A 17,455-nucleotide genomic window follows, 5' to 3' on the forward strand; every position below is an offset into this window, starting at 1 on the left:
ACAGCCTGTTTGAGTTCAGTGTGTACTGGCGGCTATCTATTGTTCCACGGGAAGCTTATCTATTAACCCAAACACCAGATTGCTTAAACACGAGAGTAGTGGACCAGGCCTTGAAGAGTGAGCGGCCTCTAATTTAAGTCACAATTCTTCTTCTTCAAATGACTAAGATATTGCATTATTGGATTGCTATCTGAAAGCCAATTACCATTCACTTTGTTACTTTCACCAGTCTCCATACCTGTTTCCCTCAACTTGGACTTCCTTCCATATAGGAAGACCTCAATCACTACTGCTTAAACACAGGGATCACTCTCAAACAACATTCTGCTTTCCCCCTATTTCAAGGTTTAAAACAAAACAAAACAAACATAATAACTTTCTCCATATTGGAAGGCATTGTTTTTATTTTAGTATACCTTCAAAAAGTTACTCTATATTTGTATTACCAATCTCTGTTGGATATTCACTTTCTGCTTCAATATTTATTAAATGTCAATTATTTTAAGATTCATATGTAATGCTTTGGAGGGATCAATATGTATTAACTGGGTTGCACTATCTATCAGTCCCAAGTAGATGTTGCGCTCTGTCCATAATAAGTCTGACACCTGAGACAGCAGGGAAACAGATGCAGTCTCCATTTTGCCTTGAACGTCATCAAATCATTTGGGATATCGGGAGTACAATAAATTGTAGCCTTTTAAGTTTAGTTAACAGAAAATCATGTTCAACATTCATCAGTTCTTTTTAACAGGGTATTAGGTTTATTTCAAAATGTATTACCAGGCTGGAGGAAATCCCATAAGCATTTATAGTTTTTATTGGTTAGGGGTAAGTCAAATCCTGTACAATGCTTTAACCTTATCATACCTCAAAATATCCATAAAGGGACAACTCTGAACATTTCTCAGAATACATTTTACACCACTTACGTACATCTACCTGTGGGTGTGCAAGTTGTATACTATTGTTATTATTTCTATTGTTACTTCATCATATCTCTAGTAACCCATTATACTCAATATTATGTTACTTCATCTCTAGTAACCCATTATACATTTGTGTTACATCACAAATTCCTCCTCTACACCAGTGTTCTATCCATACAGGGGTTTACATATTCCCTTGTGTTCTATGTAACAGCATATTCGGAAAAAGTACTCTCTTCTTGCATATCTGCATACAGAATCCCTATCTAACATTATAAATCTTTAGGTTTTCACCTCCACACCGCAGCAACAATCACAGCGCAGCAGTCCGAGAGGTACACATATCTTTCAAAGGCTTCTCCTGTCAGTGCTCACTACTTGTAGATCGATGGGCAGTGGTGGACAGAACCCCTAGATAACGTTATAGATCTAAAAACTCAACTCAAAGAACTGGCTGGGGTATCCATTCTTTCACATGCTCAGTTATCCTCTTTCACGCCAGAGCTAGTCCCCTGACAGCTCTCATTCACTCAGTAATTTATAGCTAAATTTCTCAATCTTATTATCCAAATTCAAATCTTAATAGTAATAATTTCAATCCATTTATCAGCCAAATTTCAATCTTAATAGTAATAATTCCCAAATTTCAATCAATCAGCTCTTGTTATGCAAATTTCAATCGGTTTAATATGTCATACCTCACAATCACACAACTTTCCCATCCACATTCACTTAGTACTATTCCCAAACACACTCGGTAATCGCCCTCATTACCCCATGTGCATCGTCTACGATTCTCTTGTCGTTACTTTCTATGCACCATATGTATCTTCACTGTAGATATAAGTCTGACACCTGAGTCTCCCGAGTGGTGCAGTGGTCCTGGTTCGAATACAGGCTCTGTCGTAGCCGGCCGCGACCGGGAGACCTATGGGGCGGCGCACAATTGGCGCAGCGTCGTCCAGGGTAGGGGAGGGAATGGCCGGCAGGGTTGTAGCTCAGTTGGTAGAATATGGTGTTTGCAACGTCAGGATTGTGGGTTCGATTCCCGCGGGGGGGGCAGTATGAAAAAATAATAATAAGTATGCACTCACTAACTGTAAGTCGCTCTGGATAAGAGCGTCTGCTAAATGACTTAAATGTAAATGTAAATATAAAATAGCACAGAGTGCACCTTATGCTATTCTCTACCAGTAGCTGCAGACCACGTAGACCTTTCTCTTATAAATGCCTACAGACAGCTGTCAGCGGGGCATCGTACTGTTACTTGCCTTCGCTCTAGTCTTCTTGCTAAGACTAGCTCCAGCCTTCTTCCACGCCATATGTATCTTCAACAGTTCCTCTATAGTCTCTACAGTATCTATGGTCCCTGAGCATCTGTAGTCCCAATAGCATCCATAGTCCCTATAGTATAGCATCTATGGTCCCTACAGCATCTATAGTCCCTCAGCATCTACAGTCCCTCAGCATCCATAGTATCAATAGTTTATATAGCTCTTTAGTCTTGCCGCTTCCCATACATGTAAATAACACCCAGTATTCAAAAACACCTTGTGTGTTTTGTAGGCTAGTGGTACCCTCCTTCTTTATGTTTCTTTTCATTGGTTTTATACTTTTTTTATACAAATCAATTTAAATTGACTTACTGAAATCGTGACGCCAAATTGTTGTGGAAATTCTTACACAGGGACACTCGAAGTCAATCTTAAATGAATCATCCTGTTTATTGTCAACCAACTCATGCACCATATGTACACCTGTCAACCAGGAGCTCTGTTGGGGCAGTCCCAGCAGTTGTCTTATATACGGCTATACACAGACAAGTTATATTAGCATGATTTAGCATAATTAATTAATCATTAGCATTTTGTTTAATTCATGTGACCGACCAATACTGGTTCATAACACGTGACAGACCAATACCTCATGAGGCTTCTTCTCTCTACGCTGAGACCTTGGAACTGAGATATCTTCCGTTCTCAAAACAAAGATCTGGGTGTACTGCCAAATTGCAGCTACTGATAATGACGATTCGTTCAGTCAGTCACTTGCATGAACACAGAAATTGGTTTATAGAAAAGCACAAACATAGAATAGAAAAGCACCAACATTAACATTTCCATCACAAACGACAACATACATGTCTCTCAATTTAGTGCTTCCTAGTTCCATGTACACTGTATCAATCAGTTATTTCAGTTATATTAAAACCAGGAAAATCTGGAGTCCCATGCTGATTACAGACCCATAAGTTTAATAAATTACAATAAAATAATAACAAAGCTCATAAGCAATAGAATGGCAAAAGTATTACCAGAATTGATTCACATCAAACAGGGTTTATTAAAAATAGACACTTATAAACAAATACAAGAACATATTTCAGTTTAATACAATACGCAAAAAAACAAGATATAGATTTATCAATAATGGCTGTTCATGCCGAAAAGGCTTTTGACCGTCTTGAATGGCCTTTTCTATTCAAAACTTTGGAAGCTTTCAACTTTCCAGCTGAAATAATAAATGTAATACCAATGTAATATAAATATCCTGAAGCAAAAATATATACAAATAATACATTATCTGATGAAATTGCTTTGGAAAGGGGCACAAAACAGGGATGTCCTCTCTCCTCCTCCTGTTTGCACTGGCAATTGAACCGCTTGCAGAAAGAATTAGACAGGACCCAAACATAACAGGTATCAGTATTGGTAAACATGTATATAAACTAAACTTATTTGCAGATGATCTCCTGATATACCTGACCAATATTGATAATTCGATGCCCCCCTTGCAAAAAATATTTTCAGAATACTAAAATCTCAGGATATAAAATTAACATGGAAAAAACTAAATAATGGCAATAGGAAAAATAATAACAATAACTCATGATCTACAGAAATCCTTTAAGTGAACCACAAAAAATATGAAATGCTTAATAAGTGACAACAAACAACAAATATATAAAGATAATTTGATCCCATTACTCAACAATATGTAAGCAGATGTAATTGTGATGAGGTGTGAATGACAAAGTCAGGTGCAGGAGGTAAAACACAGAAATCAAGAGTTTATTCAGTGTACAATAATGTAGTGCATATAGCGACAGAACAAAACTAGCACAAGGGAAAACCAACCTTGGCTGCATACAAGTAAAGAGTAGCTCAACCGAGCTACTCACTCTCACAACGAACAATCACTCACAAAGGACAAGGGGGCAGAGGGAACACTTATACACAGACTAATGAGGGAATGAGTACCAGGTGTGTGTGATTGACAAGACAAGACAAGACAAATGGAGTGATGATAAATGGAGCGGTAGTGGCTAGTAAGCCGGTGACAATGAACGCCGAAACCTGCCAGAGCAAGGAGGAGGGGCAGCCTCGGCTGAATTCGTGACAGTACCCGCCGCCTTGATGCGCAGCTCCAGCAGCGCACCGTCACCGGCCTCGGGGACGGCCAGGAGGACACGGAGCAGGGCGAGTCGGATGGCGACGATGGAAGTCGCTCAGGAGAGAGGGATCGAGGATATCCCGCACCTCAGACTCCTGGAGCGGACCAGCCACCACCGGCCTGAGGAGAGACACATGAAACGAGGGGTTAATACGGTAATCAGGGGTGAGTAATAACCTATATGTGACCTCGTTGATTCTCCTCAGGACCTTGAATGGCCCTACAAACCGCGGGCTCAGCTTCCGGCAGGGCAGGCGGAGGGGCAGATTCCGGTTCGAGACCCAGACCCGATCCCCCGGTACAAAGACGGGGGCCTCACTGCGGTGACGGTCAGCGTTGGCCTTCTGACGACGCACAGCACGTTGGAGGTCCTCTGTGCGCCGAAACCAGTCATCCACCACAGGAGCTTTGGTCTGGCTCTGGTGCCATGGTGCCAGAACCGGTTGATAACCTAAAACACACTGAAATGGCGTTAGGTTCGTAGAGGAGTGGCAGAGAGTGTTCTGGGCATATTCTTCCCATGGCAGGAACACCGACCACTCCCCCGGCCGGTCCTGGCAATAAGGACCTCAGGAACCTACCCACATCCTGATTAACCCATTCCACCTGACCATTACTCTCAGGGTGGAACCCAGAGGTCAGGCTGACCGAGACACCCAGACGTTCCATGAACGCCTTCCAGACTTTTGACGTGAACTGCGGACCTCGGTCAGACACTATATCCTCTTGTACCCCGTAGTGCCGGAAGACGTGTGTAAACAGGGCCTCCGCAGTTTGCAGAGCCGTGGGGAGACCGGGCAGAGAAAGGAGGCGGCAGGCCTTCGAAAAGCGGTCCACACCGACCAGGATGGTGGTGTTCCCTTGAGAGAGAGTCAGATCAGTTAAAAAATCAACACTCAAATAAGACCATGGTCGTTGTGGAACTAGTAAAGGTTTTAACTTACCCGCTGGGAGGTGCCTAGGTGCCTTACTCTGGGCGCACACTGAGCAGGAGGAAACATACACCCTCACATCCTTAGCCAAGGTAGGCCACCAGTACTTCTCGGTCAGGCAGCGCACTGTACGACCGATACCTGGGTGACCAGAGGAGGGTGACGTGTGTGCCCAGTAGATCAGATGATCACGGATAAGCGCAGGCACGTACTGCAGCCCAGCTGGACACTGCGGTGGAGATGGATCTGTGAGTAATGCCTGCGCTATATCCGCGTCCATCACCCATACTACCGGCGCCACAATGCAGGAATCTGGCAGTATGGGGGTATTGTCTCTGGGCCTCTCCTCTTAATCATACAACCGGGACAGTGCGTCTGCCTTCACGTTCTTCGTACCCGGAATGAATGACAGTGTGAAATCAAATCGGGTGAAGAATAGGGCCCACCTGGCCTGGCGAGGGTTCAGCCTCCTCGCTGCCCGGATGTACTCCAGGTTACGGTGGTCCGTCCAGACGAGGAATGGGTGTTTCGCCCCCTCGAGCCAATGTCTCCACACTGTCAGAGCTCGGACAACAGCCCCCGATCACCAACGCCGTAGTTCTGCTCCGCCGGGCTGAGCTTCTTTGAGAAGAACGCACAGGGGCGGAGCTTGGGTGGCGTGCCCGAGCGTTGAGACAGGACTGCTCCCATCCCAACCTCGGACGCATCCACCTCCACTACGAACGGTAGTGATGGATCGGGGTGGGCCAGTACCAGGGCCGAGGTGAACAGTTCCCTCAGGTTACTGAAGGCCCTGTCAGCCTCAGCAGACCAGCGGAGCCGGGACGCCCCACCCTTCAATAGAGATGTAATGCGAGCTGCGACCTTGCCAAAGCCCCGGATAAACCTTCGATAATAGTTGGCGAAGCCAAGGAAGCGCTGCACCTCCTTTACCGTGGTTGGAGTCGGCCAATTACGCATGGCTGCAATGCGGTCGCCCTCCATCTCCACACCTGTGGTAGAAATGTGGTGTCCGAGGAAGGAGAAGGACTGCTGGAAAAATGCACGCTTTTCTGCCTTAGCATAAAGGTCAGGGCCAGTACTTTGCGAACCAGGGACACATGCTTGGCGCGCATAGCGGAATACACCAAGATGTCGTCGATGTAGACCACTACACCGCGACCAAGCATGTTCCGAAACACCTCATTCACAAAGGACTGGAAGACTGAGGGAGCATTCATCAAACCATAGGGCATCACCAGGTATTCATAATGCCCCGTGGTTGTGCTGAATGCTGTCTTCCACTCATTTCCCTCTCGGATACGCACCAGGTTGTACGCACTCCTGAGATCTAATTTAGTGAAGAAGCGCGCTCCATGCAATGACTCAACCACTGACGGAATGAGGGGGAGAGGATAACTAAATCTAATCGTCTCCTTGTTCAGTGGTCGATAGTCAATGCACGGGCGCAGACCGCCGTCTTTCTTCTTCACAAAAAATTAACTTGAGGAGGCGGGTGAAGTGGAGGGACGTATGTACCCCTGGCGCAGGGACTCGGTGACGTATGTCTCCATAGCCTCCGTCACCGCCTGCAACAGGGAAAACACATGACTCCTGGGAGGTACAGCGTCAACCAGAAGGTTTATTGCGCAATCCCCCGCCCGATGAGGTGGTAATTTAATCGCTTTATTTTTAGAGAACACTTGTGCCAGATCATGGTATTCGGGGGGAATGCGCAAGGTGGAGGCACTGTCTGGACTTTCCACCGTGGTTGCACCAACGGAAACACCCATACACCTACCCTGACACTCTCGCAACCACCCCGTGAGAACCCTCTGCGGCCATGAGAAAGTGGGGTTGTGGAGTGCTAGCCATGGATTACCTAACACCACAGGGAAAGCAGGAGACTCAATGATGGAAAAAGTGACCTGCTCACAATGCGTCTCCTGTGTGATCATGGTGACTGGTACCGTTACTTCCTTTATCAACCCGGACCCTAATGGTCGACTATCAAGTGCTCTGATTGGGCGTGGAATGGATAGGGGAACTAATGAAATGCCCTGGCGGCGTGCGAAAGTTTTGTCCATAAAGTTCCCAGCTGCGCCTGAATCGACTAGCGCCTTACATGGGGAACTCTCATGTGATCAGGGAAGTATGTGGGTATAGTACAGTGCTCAGCAGAGGGCTCTGAACAAGAGTGGGTGCTCAATACCTGGGGTGATGCGAGATTGCCCTTCCGGCCGCCTCCTGACCCAAAAGAGCGCTGACGACAACGTGGGGTGGAATGTCCCTTCGTGCCATCCGAGTGGCACTGGCGTCCTCCGCTCTCTCGGTGCGCGGTACCACCCAGCTCCATGAGCTCTGGATCCGCATCGGTCAGGGCGGGAATGGGCAGACCTCCTCCAGGACGTCCTCTGGTTGCCAGCAGGTTATCCAGACGAATGGCCATGTCCACCAGTTCGGTAAAAGACAAACTGGTGTCACGGCAGGCTAGCTCCCGTCGGATGTCCTCCCGTAGATGGCAACGGAACTGGTTGATCAGGGCCCGCTCGTTCCACCCGGACCCTGCTGCCAGGATCCGGAAATCCAGCATGAACTCCTGTACTGTCCTCGTCCCCTGCCTCAAGTGGACCAGCTGCTCACCCGCCTCTCGACCCTCGGGAGGGTGATCGAAAACCGTCCGAAATAGGCGGGCGAACTCCCTGTAGTCCTCCAACGTGGCTCCTCCCTCTCTCCAAACCGAGTTGGCCCTCTCCAGGGCTTTCCCCGAGAGGCAGGAAAAGAGGACGGACACCTGCTCTCGATCTGATGGTGCCGGCCTGACACTGGAGCAGTACAGCTCCAGTTGGAGAAGGAATCCCTGACATAGAGCCGGCGTCCCATTGAACGGCCGAGGTTGGGATATCTGGACCCTTCCGGGTGCTGTGATGTAGGTGGCTGGATCCGGTTGGCCAACTGGTCTCGACAGATCGGCATCTCTTCTCTCCAGGCGTTGGACGACCTGAAGAACTTGATCCATCACTTCCCCCAAGCTGGCCAGCATTGTGGAATGATCCTGGACCCTTGCCACGATTCCAGGTGTGCGCTCTTCTCCCGCTGACTCCATAGCTGGTGAGTGATTCTGTGATGAGGTGTGAATGACGGAGTCAGGCGCAGGAGGTAAAACAACGAAATCAAGAGTTTCTTCAGTGTACAATAATATAGCGCATATAGCGACAGAACGAAACTAGCACAAGGGAAAATCAACCTTGGCTGCATACAAGTAAAGAGTAGCTCAACTGAGCTACTCACTCTCACAACGAACAATCACTCACAAAGGACAAGGGGGCAGAGGGAACACTTATACACAGACTAATGAGGGAATGAGTACCTGGTGTGTGTGATTGACAAGATAAGACAAGACAAATGGAGTGATGATAAATGGAGCGGTAGTGGCTATTAAGCCGGTGACGACGAACGCCGAAACCTGCCCGAACAAGGAGGGGCAGCCTCGGCTGAATTCGTGACAGTAATTAAATGGAACAATCTTTCCATACATCTTACAGATAGAATAAACCTCTTCAGAATGGCATGGCCCCCAAAGTTTTTATGTTTATTCTCGGTAATACCAATTACTCCACCGAAGACATTCTTTAAAAAAGTATACTCGGTCATAATAAACTTTATGTGGGAAAATAAAACTCATAGAATAAAAAGGAACGTTTTACATCTTCCTAAGGCTGAAGGTAATTTTAACCTTCCAGACTTGGAATCATATAAACTCGCCACCCAGGGCTTTTACTTGTCACATATAATTAAATGAACTAAAGAGGAACAATGGGTACATATTGTAGATGCGCATGCACATCCCCAAAATCTTTTCACTTGTCTATTTTCAAACAGTAAAGCTCTGAACATTAACAACTTCATAGTTAAGAACACTATAACATTATGGAAGAAAATGAAACATATTCTACATGAACCAATATCACTCCCTAAAAACACAAACCTATTGAACAATTCTTGGATAGCTTTTCAGATTCCACCAATAAATTGGTCCACATAGAAAACTAAAGGCATAGAAACCGTGAATTAAATGGTAATAGGAAATACATTTATTTCCATTACAGAATTAAATGGCAATTTTGGATTGACCAATGTAGATATTTTCAAATACATGCATCTTAAAAGTTTAATATTAAGAAATGTCGACATTAAATCTTTTGGACATCAGAGCAATCTTGAGGGAATCCTACTTGAGTCAGAAAATGATATTCATATGATAGGTAAGATTTACAGTTGAAGTCGGAAGTTTACATACACCTTAGCCAAATACATTTAAACTCAGTTTTTTACAATTCCTGACATTTAATCTTAGTAGAAATTCCCTGTTTTAGGTCAGTTAGGATCAACACTTTATTTTAAGAATGTGAAATGTCAGAATAATAGTAGAGAGAATGATTTATTCCAGCTTTAATTTCTTTCATCACAATCCCAGTGGGTCAGAAGTTTACATACACTCAATCAGTATTTGGTAGCATTGCCTTTAAATTGTTTAACTTGGGTCAAACATTTCGGGTAGCCTTCCACAAGCTTCCCACAATAAATTGGGTGAATTTTGGCCCATTCCTCCTGACAGAGCTAGTGTAACTGAGTCAGGTTTGTAGGCCTCCTTGCTCGCACACGCTTTTTCAGTTCTGCCCACAAATTTTCTATAGGATTGAGGTCAGGCCTTTGTGATGTCCACTCCAATACCTTGACTTTGTTGTCCTTAAGCCATTTTACCACAACTTTGGAAGTATGCTTGGAGTCATTGTCCATTTGGAAGACCATTTGCTACCAAGCTTTAACTTCCTGACTGATGTCTTGAGATGTTGCTTCAATATATCCACATAATTTTCCTTCCTCATGATGCCATCTATTTTGTGAAGTGCATCAATCCCTCCTGCAGCAAAGCACCGCCACAGCATGATGCTGCCACCCCCGTGCTTGACGGTTGGGATGGTGTTCTTCGGCTTGCAAGCGACCCCCCTTTTCCTCCAAACATAACGATGGTCATTATGGCCAAACAGTTCTATTTTTGTTTCATCAGACCAGTGGACATTTCTCTAAAAAGTAAGATCTTTGTCCCCATATGCAGTTGCAAACCGTAGTCTGGCATTTTTTATGGCGGTTTTGGAGCATTGGCTTCTTCCTTGCTGAGCGGCCTTTCAGGTTATGTCGATATAGGACTTGTTTTACTGTGGATATAGATACTTTAGTACCTGTTTCCTCCAGCATCTTCACAATGTCCTTTGCTGTTGTTCTGGGATTGATTTGCACTTTTCACACCAAAGCACGTTCATATCTAGGAGACAGAACGCGTCTCCTTCCTGAGCAGTATGACGGCTGCGTGGTCCAATGGTGTTTATACTTGCGTACTATTGTTTGTACAGATGAACGTGGTACCTTCAGGCGTTTGGAAATTGCTCCCAAGGATGAACCAGACTTGTGGAGGTCTACACATTTTTTTCTGAGGTCTTGATTGATTTCTTTTGATTTTCCCATGATGTCAAGCGAAGAGGCACTGGGTTTGAAGGTAGGCCTTGAAATACATCCACAGGTACACCTCTAATTGACTCAAATGATGTCAATTAGCATATCAGAAGCTTCTAAAGCCATGACATAATTTTCTGGAATTTTCCATGCTGTTTAAAGGCACAGTAAACTTCTGACCCACTGGAATTGTGATACAGTGAATTATAAGTGAAATAATCTGTCTGTAAACAATTGTTGGAAAAATTACTTGTGTCATGCACAAAGTAAATGTCCTAACCGACTTTCCAAAACTATAGTTTGTTAAAAAGAAATGTGTGTAGTGGTTGAAAAACGAGTTTTAATGACTCCAACCTAAGTGTATGTAGACTTGAACTGTACAAGGCCTTGCATAGAGCCTAACCAACTGACAATCTCTTAGAAAAAAATATTAACTATTGGAACCATGACTTCAAAATAACAGATATTAGCACGAAACTAATGGAATTACAGTTAACAAAATGTTACGCTTAATCCAGTATAAACTAATTTATAAACTGGGTGGTTTGAACTCTGAATTATGATTGGTTGAAAGCTGTGGTATATCAGACTGTATACCACGGGTATGACAAAACATTTATTTTTACTGATCGAATTACGTTGGTAACCAGTTTATAATAGCAATAAGGCACCTCAGGGGTTTGTGGTATATTGCCAATATACCACGGCTAAGGGCTGTTCTTAGGCACTACGCAACATATACCACACTCCCTCGTGTCTTATTCCTAAAATATAGAATTTATTACACAAGAGACAAAATTCTGAAATTCTACAGTACAACGACAGAGTCATGTCATAAGTGTAAAACTAACAATGACTCAATAATCCATGCCTTCTGGGAATACTATAAAGTCCAAAAGTTATGGGCGGAGTTAGAAAGTTGGCTGTCAGAAGTATTATAATGTAAATTGACTTTTAATCTGTCTGTTTGCATATTTCAAGACAATACTTTTCTCGCCAATCATCTTTGAAAAATGTATACTTAAAAACTGGAAATCAACCAATCCTCCATCGTTAACACAATGGAAAGGTCAAATGCTATATTATCTAAATGTTGAAAGTGCATGGGAGATGGAGAGAAACAAAATGTTGGAGTCTTGATATATATGGCCCCAGAAGCACTTCTAAATCAGGGACTGATTCATACCTGGGACACCAGTTGAGTGGAATCTCTGGCCAATCAGTGACATTAATCAATGAATTAACTACCAGGAAGAAAAGACACCCAGCAGTGTGCTGGTTCTCGAGGCTTGTGTCTTGTGTTAACAGTCAATTGCAAAGTGATACCAGCAGACATACACTGTTGCTTGCCATTAGCCATCATATACTACATTTCATGCAATCTGTCCTACACTTTTAGGCTCTCTTCCATGGCCAAGTCAAATCCTGTACTGACTATCATTAGATTGGTTTTTCACTTGAAAGAGCTATTCTGGGGCCTCCTGAGTGGCGCAGTGGTCTAAGGCACTGCATCACAGTACTGTGTCATTACCGGCCATGACTGGGAGTCCCATAGGGCGGCACAAAATTGGCCCAGCATCGTCCGAGTTAGGGGAGGGTTTGGCCGTGGGGGCTTTACTTGGCTCATTGCACTCTAGTGACTCCTTGTGGTGCACCGGGTGCCTGCAAGCTGACTTTGGTTGTCAGTTGAATGGTGTTTCCTCCAACACATTGGTGCAGCTGGCTTCCGGGTTAAGCGGGCGGGTGTTCAGAAGCGCAGTTTGGCGGGTCATGTTTCGGTGGACGCATGACTCGACCTTAGCGTCTCCCGAGCCCGTTGCAGTGATGAGACAAGATCATAGTCACGACAAAGGGGGTAAAAATTACAACAACAAAAAATAGAGCTATTCTGAAAATAGACATCAGTAATTGAATGTTTTTAAAATGTATTTTAAATGTTTTACCTTTACTTAAGCATGGAGTCACCATTGAGACCATGGTCTCTTTCACAAAGGAGCCCTGCATGTACAATTTCATCAGATAAAATCAAATACACTATAAAACAAGCAAAATACAGCACAACACAAACATTCAAGAAATACAATTAAATTCCTTAATAAGAAGGTCCCCAATCAATATTTAAAATTGTCAAAGCGGCACTAGAACATCCAATTGTAATGTATTTTGTAGTTGGTTCCAGCAATGTGGTGCTTTAAAACTTAAAGCGGATTTACCTATATCGGTGGACACCCGAGGAACCTCAAGAGTTAACCAACCTTGTGAAAGCGTTTGGTATCTGATATATTTATCAAAATCAAATCAAATCAAATCAAATGTTATTTGTCACATGGTTTGAAAATAACAGGTGTAGACTAACAGTGCAATGCTTACTTATGGGTCATTTTCCTGTCACATCTGCTCCTGCAACGCCCTCTACTGCTCATCCTGTGTCTCCTTGACCTGCCGCCACTCCCCCAGTACTCTCTCCCGCTCCCTCTCTCTCTCTGTGTCTGTGATTGTGTGGGCGGAGACAGGTGTGCTGGAGTCAGAGCAGATCCCCACCAGCTGCAACCTGTTCCATAATCAAGACCTCTACAAATACTCAGTCCTGCCACTTCCACATTGCCAGATCGTAATCTCTGCTCATTCTGCCCGCTCTGACTCTGGTCCCTGTCTCCAGTCCCACGTCTCATCATCCTGCTACTCTGTCCTGGATTCCCCACTCTACTACTCCCTTGGATTCCCCTACGGACCTGCTCACCCTGTCTCAACCCCCCTCGCTCCAGCCGCAGCCTCCGCAACTGGTTTCCAGCAGTTTCCCCTGACCTGCACTCCATCTCCCCCCTTTGTCGCAAAAAAATCCTTGGTTACTTCATCCCAGTCCCCTCGTCTGAGTCTGCTCTTGGGTTTCCCTGTTCCACTCCGCGTAACAGTACGATCTGGCCAAAGAGATGAACCCAGCAGACTCTGCTACTCTCCACCAAACCCTCGTCTGCCAAGGCGCCCTGCTCGAGCAACATGACCAAGCTCTGAAGACCCTTCTGGAGCACATCAAGGAGTTTTCACAGAGCCTGTCTGACCTACAGGGCCGACCCTTCACACAGAGCTCACAACCAGTTCCAAGTCCTTCTCCTCCACTCCGGGAGCCGTTTGTTCCGACTCCCGAGCGTTACGATGTCAACCACGGAGCCTGCAGAGCCTTTTTGGTACAATGTTCATTAGTATATGAGCAAAAGCCCTACTCTTATGCTAGCGAACAGGCCAAGATTTCCTTTCTGATTGGCTGCCTCCGTGGAGCAGCGCATTCCTGGGCCACGGCGGTTTGGGAGAGACAGTCCCCCCTCTGTTTCTCCTACTCCAGATTCACGGAGGAGATGAAGAAAGTCTTTGACCCCCTGGTCTGCGGTAAGGATGCCACTAAACGACTCCTGTCCCTCCGTCAAGGCCCCCATAGTGTTGCTGAGATGGCATGTGAGTTCCGCAGCCTCGCCGCTGCGAGCGGCTGGAATGAGGAGGCCATTCAGGGAGCATTCCGGAACGCGCTCACTGAGACCCTCAAGGACGAGTTGGTGTCCAGGGATGAGCCTGATGGACTTGATGAACTCATCCCTCTCGCTATCCGCATCGACAACTGTCTCCGGGAGCGTCGGAGGAAGAGTTGCATGTCCCATAACATCTGCTTCAGTGCCTTGTCCTCCTTCTCCGACTGCATCACATCCCCAGGCTCGTCCAGATCCTGAACCCATGCAGCTCGGCCGGGTCCGTCTCTCTCCAGAGGAGAGGCAACAACGAATCAGCGCTAGGAGCTGCCTATACTGTGGGTAGGTTGGTCACTTTATCTCCACTTGTTCCCTGCATCCAGCAAATGAGGGAGGCTCGGCAGTAGTGGGGGATATACTGTTGAGCCAAATCGCCTGCCCATCTTACCCCAGACCCCTGCTTGAAGGCAACCTTGTGTGGCAGAGCCAGGCTTGTCCTGTGTCTGCTCTCATCGATTCGCGTGCCGACGAGAGCTTCCTGGACCGAGGTGTTGTTACCCAGTTGGGCCTGGACACTGTCCCACTCGATTCACCCCTCGATGCCAATGCTCTCAATGGACAGCTCCTCACCCGTGTCTGTGAGAGAACCGTCCCGGTCATCCTGTGTCTCTCTGGAAATCACCAGGGAAAGATCAGTTTCCACATAATCGACTGTTCTTACTCTCCCCTGGTTCTTGGCCATCCATTTTTAAAGCTACACAACCCACAGATTGACTGGACCGCCGGAAAGGTAAACACTTGGAGTTCATTTTGTTACTCTAATTGTTTACATTCTGCCCTTCCCCATGCCTTGTCTGTGTCCCAGTTCATTATAGAACCTCCGGACCTGTCATCAGTTCCTCCCGAGTATCACGATCTAGCTCTTGAGTTCAGCAAGCACCATGCCCTGTTGCTGCCGCCTCATCGGCCGTACGACTGCGCCATTGACCTCCAGCCTGGAGCTCCTCTCCCCAGTAGCCGGTTGTTTTACCTCTCTCGTCCCGAGCAAGAGGCTATGGAGAGGTACATCCAGGATTCTCTGGCTGCAGGACTTATCAAGCCATCTTCCTCCCCGGTGGGTGCTGGGTTTTTCTTTGTGAAGAAGAAGGATGGGTCACTGAGGCCATGCATAGACTTCTGTGGGCTGAATAATATCACTGTTAAGAACAAGTACCCCTTGCCACTCATCAGTTCTGTTTTTGCCTCCCTCCATGGTGCCACAATGTTTACCAAACTCGACCTCCGTAATGACCTTGTCCGCATAAGAGAGGGGGACGAGTGAAAGACAACACTTGGTCACTTTGAGTATTTGGTCATGCATTTTGGTCTTACTAACGCCCCTGCTGTTTTCCAGAACCTCGTCAATGACGTGCTGAGGGTCAGAGCAGATCCCCACCAGCTGCAACCTGTTCCATAATCAAAACCTCTACAAATACTCAGTCCTGCAACTTCCACACTGCCAGATCGTAATCTCTGCTCATTCTGCCCGCTCTGACTCTGGTCCCTGTCTCCAGTCCCACGTTTCGCCATCCTGCTACTCTGTCCTGGATTCTCCATTTACTACTCCCTTGGATTCCCCTACGGACCAGCTCACCCAGCAGTTTCCCCTGACCTGCACTCCATCTCCATCTGTCTCAATAAATACCTTGGTTACTTCATCCCAGTCTTCTCGTCTGAGTCTGCTCTTGGGTTCCCCAGTTCCACTCTGCGTAACATTTCAACAATGCAGTTAAGATGAAGATCAAATAGAAAGGGAAATTAAATGGAAAATAGTGACATGAGGAATAAATACACAGTAAATAACAATAAGTAAAAGGTAATTGAGGTAGCTACAGTGAGGGGAAAAAAGTATTTGATCCCCTGCTGATTTTGTACGTTTGCCCACTGACAAAGAAATGATCAGTCTATAATTTTAATGGTAGGTTTATTTGAACAGTGAGAGACAGAATAACAGCAAAAAAATCCAGAAAAACGCATGTTGTAAGGGATCGGGGGTTGGCTGGGTCTAGACAGAGTCTGACACTTCCCCGATCTACAGAGAGGGGGAGTCATCAGACTCGATCTGGTTCACCTGAGTTCTGAGCACACCTGTCAGTAATTAGTGTAGGATTTAAGGTGTGCTCAGAAGTTCAGTCGGTGCGAGGTATTGTTCCGTTGTGACTTGCTAAGCGTTTTGTTCCGAGAGAGAGAGAGAGTTTGTTGTTTTTGATTACCCGTGTATCCGACCTGTGCCTTGTGGTTTGACTTCCCGAATTGCTTAATCCTCTGCTTGTCTACCCCAGTGATTACCGTTCTCTGATCCTGTGCCTGTGCCCTCGACTACGACTAAGCCCGCTCCCTTGGTACCTCTGCCTGTCTATGCCTGGCCTGGTTATGACCACAGCCCGCCCGACCACGATTAAGCTATTCCCTTGTCTGTACTCTAATAAAGCATCGCTATTCTGCGATTGGATCTTACCACTCTGTCCGAGTATTCATTACAGAATACCTCGCCATTACCATGGATCCAGCGGAATTACAGAGGCGATGGGAGATACAGGAGAAACGGATGGATGAACTCCTGCAGCTACTCAACGCTGGTGCGGCTGAAGGCACCACCCCGAGCACGGTCAGTCCTCGTCATGCACCTCCGATTTCTCTACCGACAAGGTACGACGGGGAACCTGGCAAACGTCAGGGGTTTCTACTCCAGACGTCCCTGTATATGTCGTATAATCGTACTATGTTTTCCGATGACCGTAGCAGGGTGGATTTCATGATTTCTCTGCTAACGGGAAGAGCACTGGATTGGGCTACTGCGCTTTGGGCAGCTGAGGTCCCCGAGTTGAATGCGGAAGTTCAGTTCAAGAGACTGTTCCAAGAGGTGTTCGACCACCCAGTATCTGGGCGTAGTGTGGGAGACCATCTATGCGAACTTCAGCAGGGCCGTCGCACAGTAGCCGACTACGCTTTAGAGTTCCGTACTATAGCAGCCGGTAGCGGATGGAGCGAGACTGCTTTGCTCACCGTTTTCCGAAGAGGGCTGCGCAAAGACGTACAGACTGAGTTGGCTTGTCGAGGAGATATCACTGCGCTACAGGAGTTTATCAAAATAGCCATCTCTATTGATAATCTGATAGTGCAACATAAGGTATCCACAGTCCGGGAGCCC

The sequence above is a fragment of the Coregonus lavaretus genome (genome assembly GCF_964263955.1).
Source record: "Coregonus lavaretus genome assembly, chromosome: 23".
Taxonomy (NCBI): Eukaryota; Metazoa; Chordata; class Actinopteri; order Salmoniformes; family Salmonidae; genus Coregonus; species Coregonus lavaretus.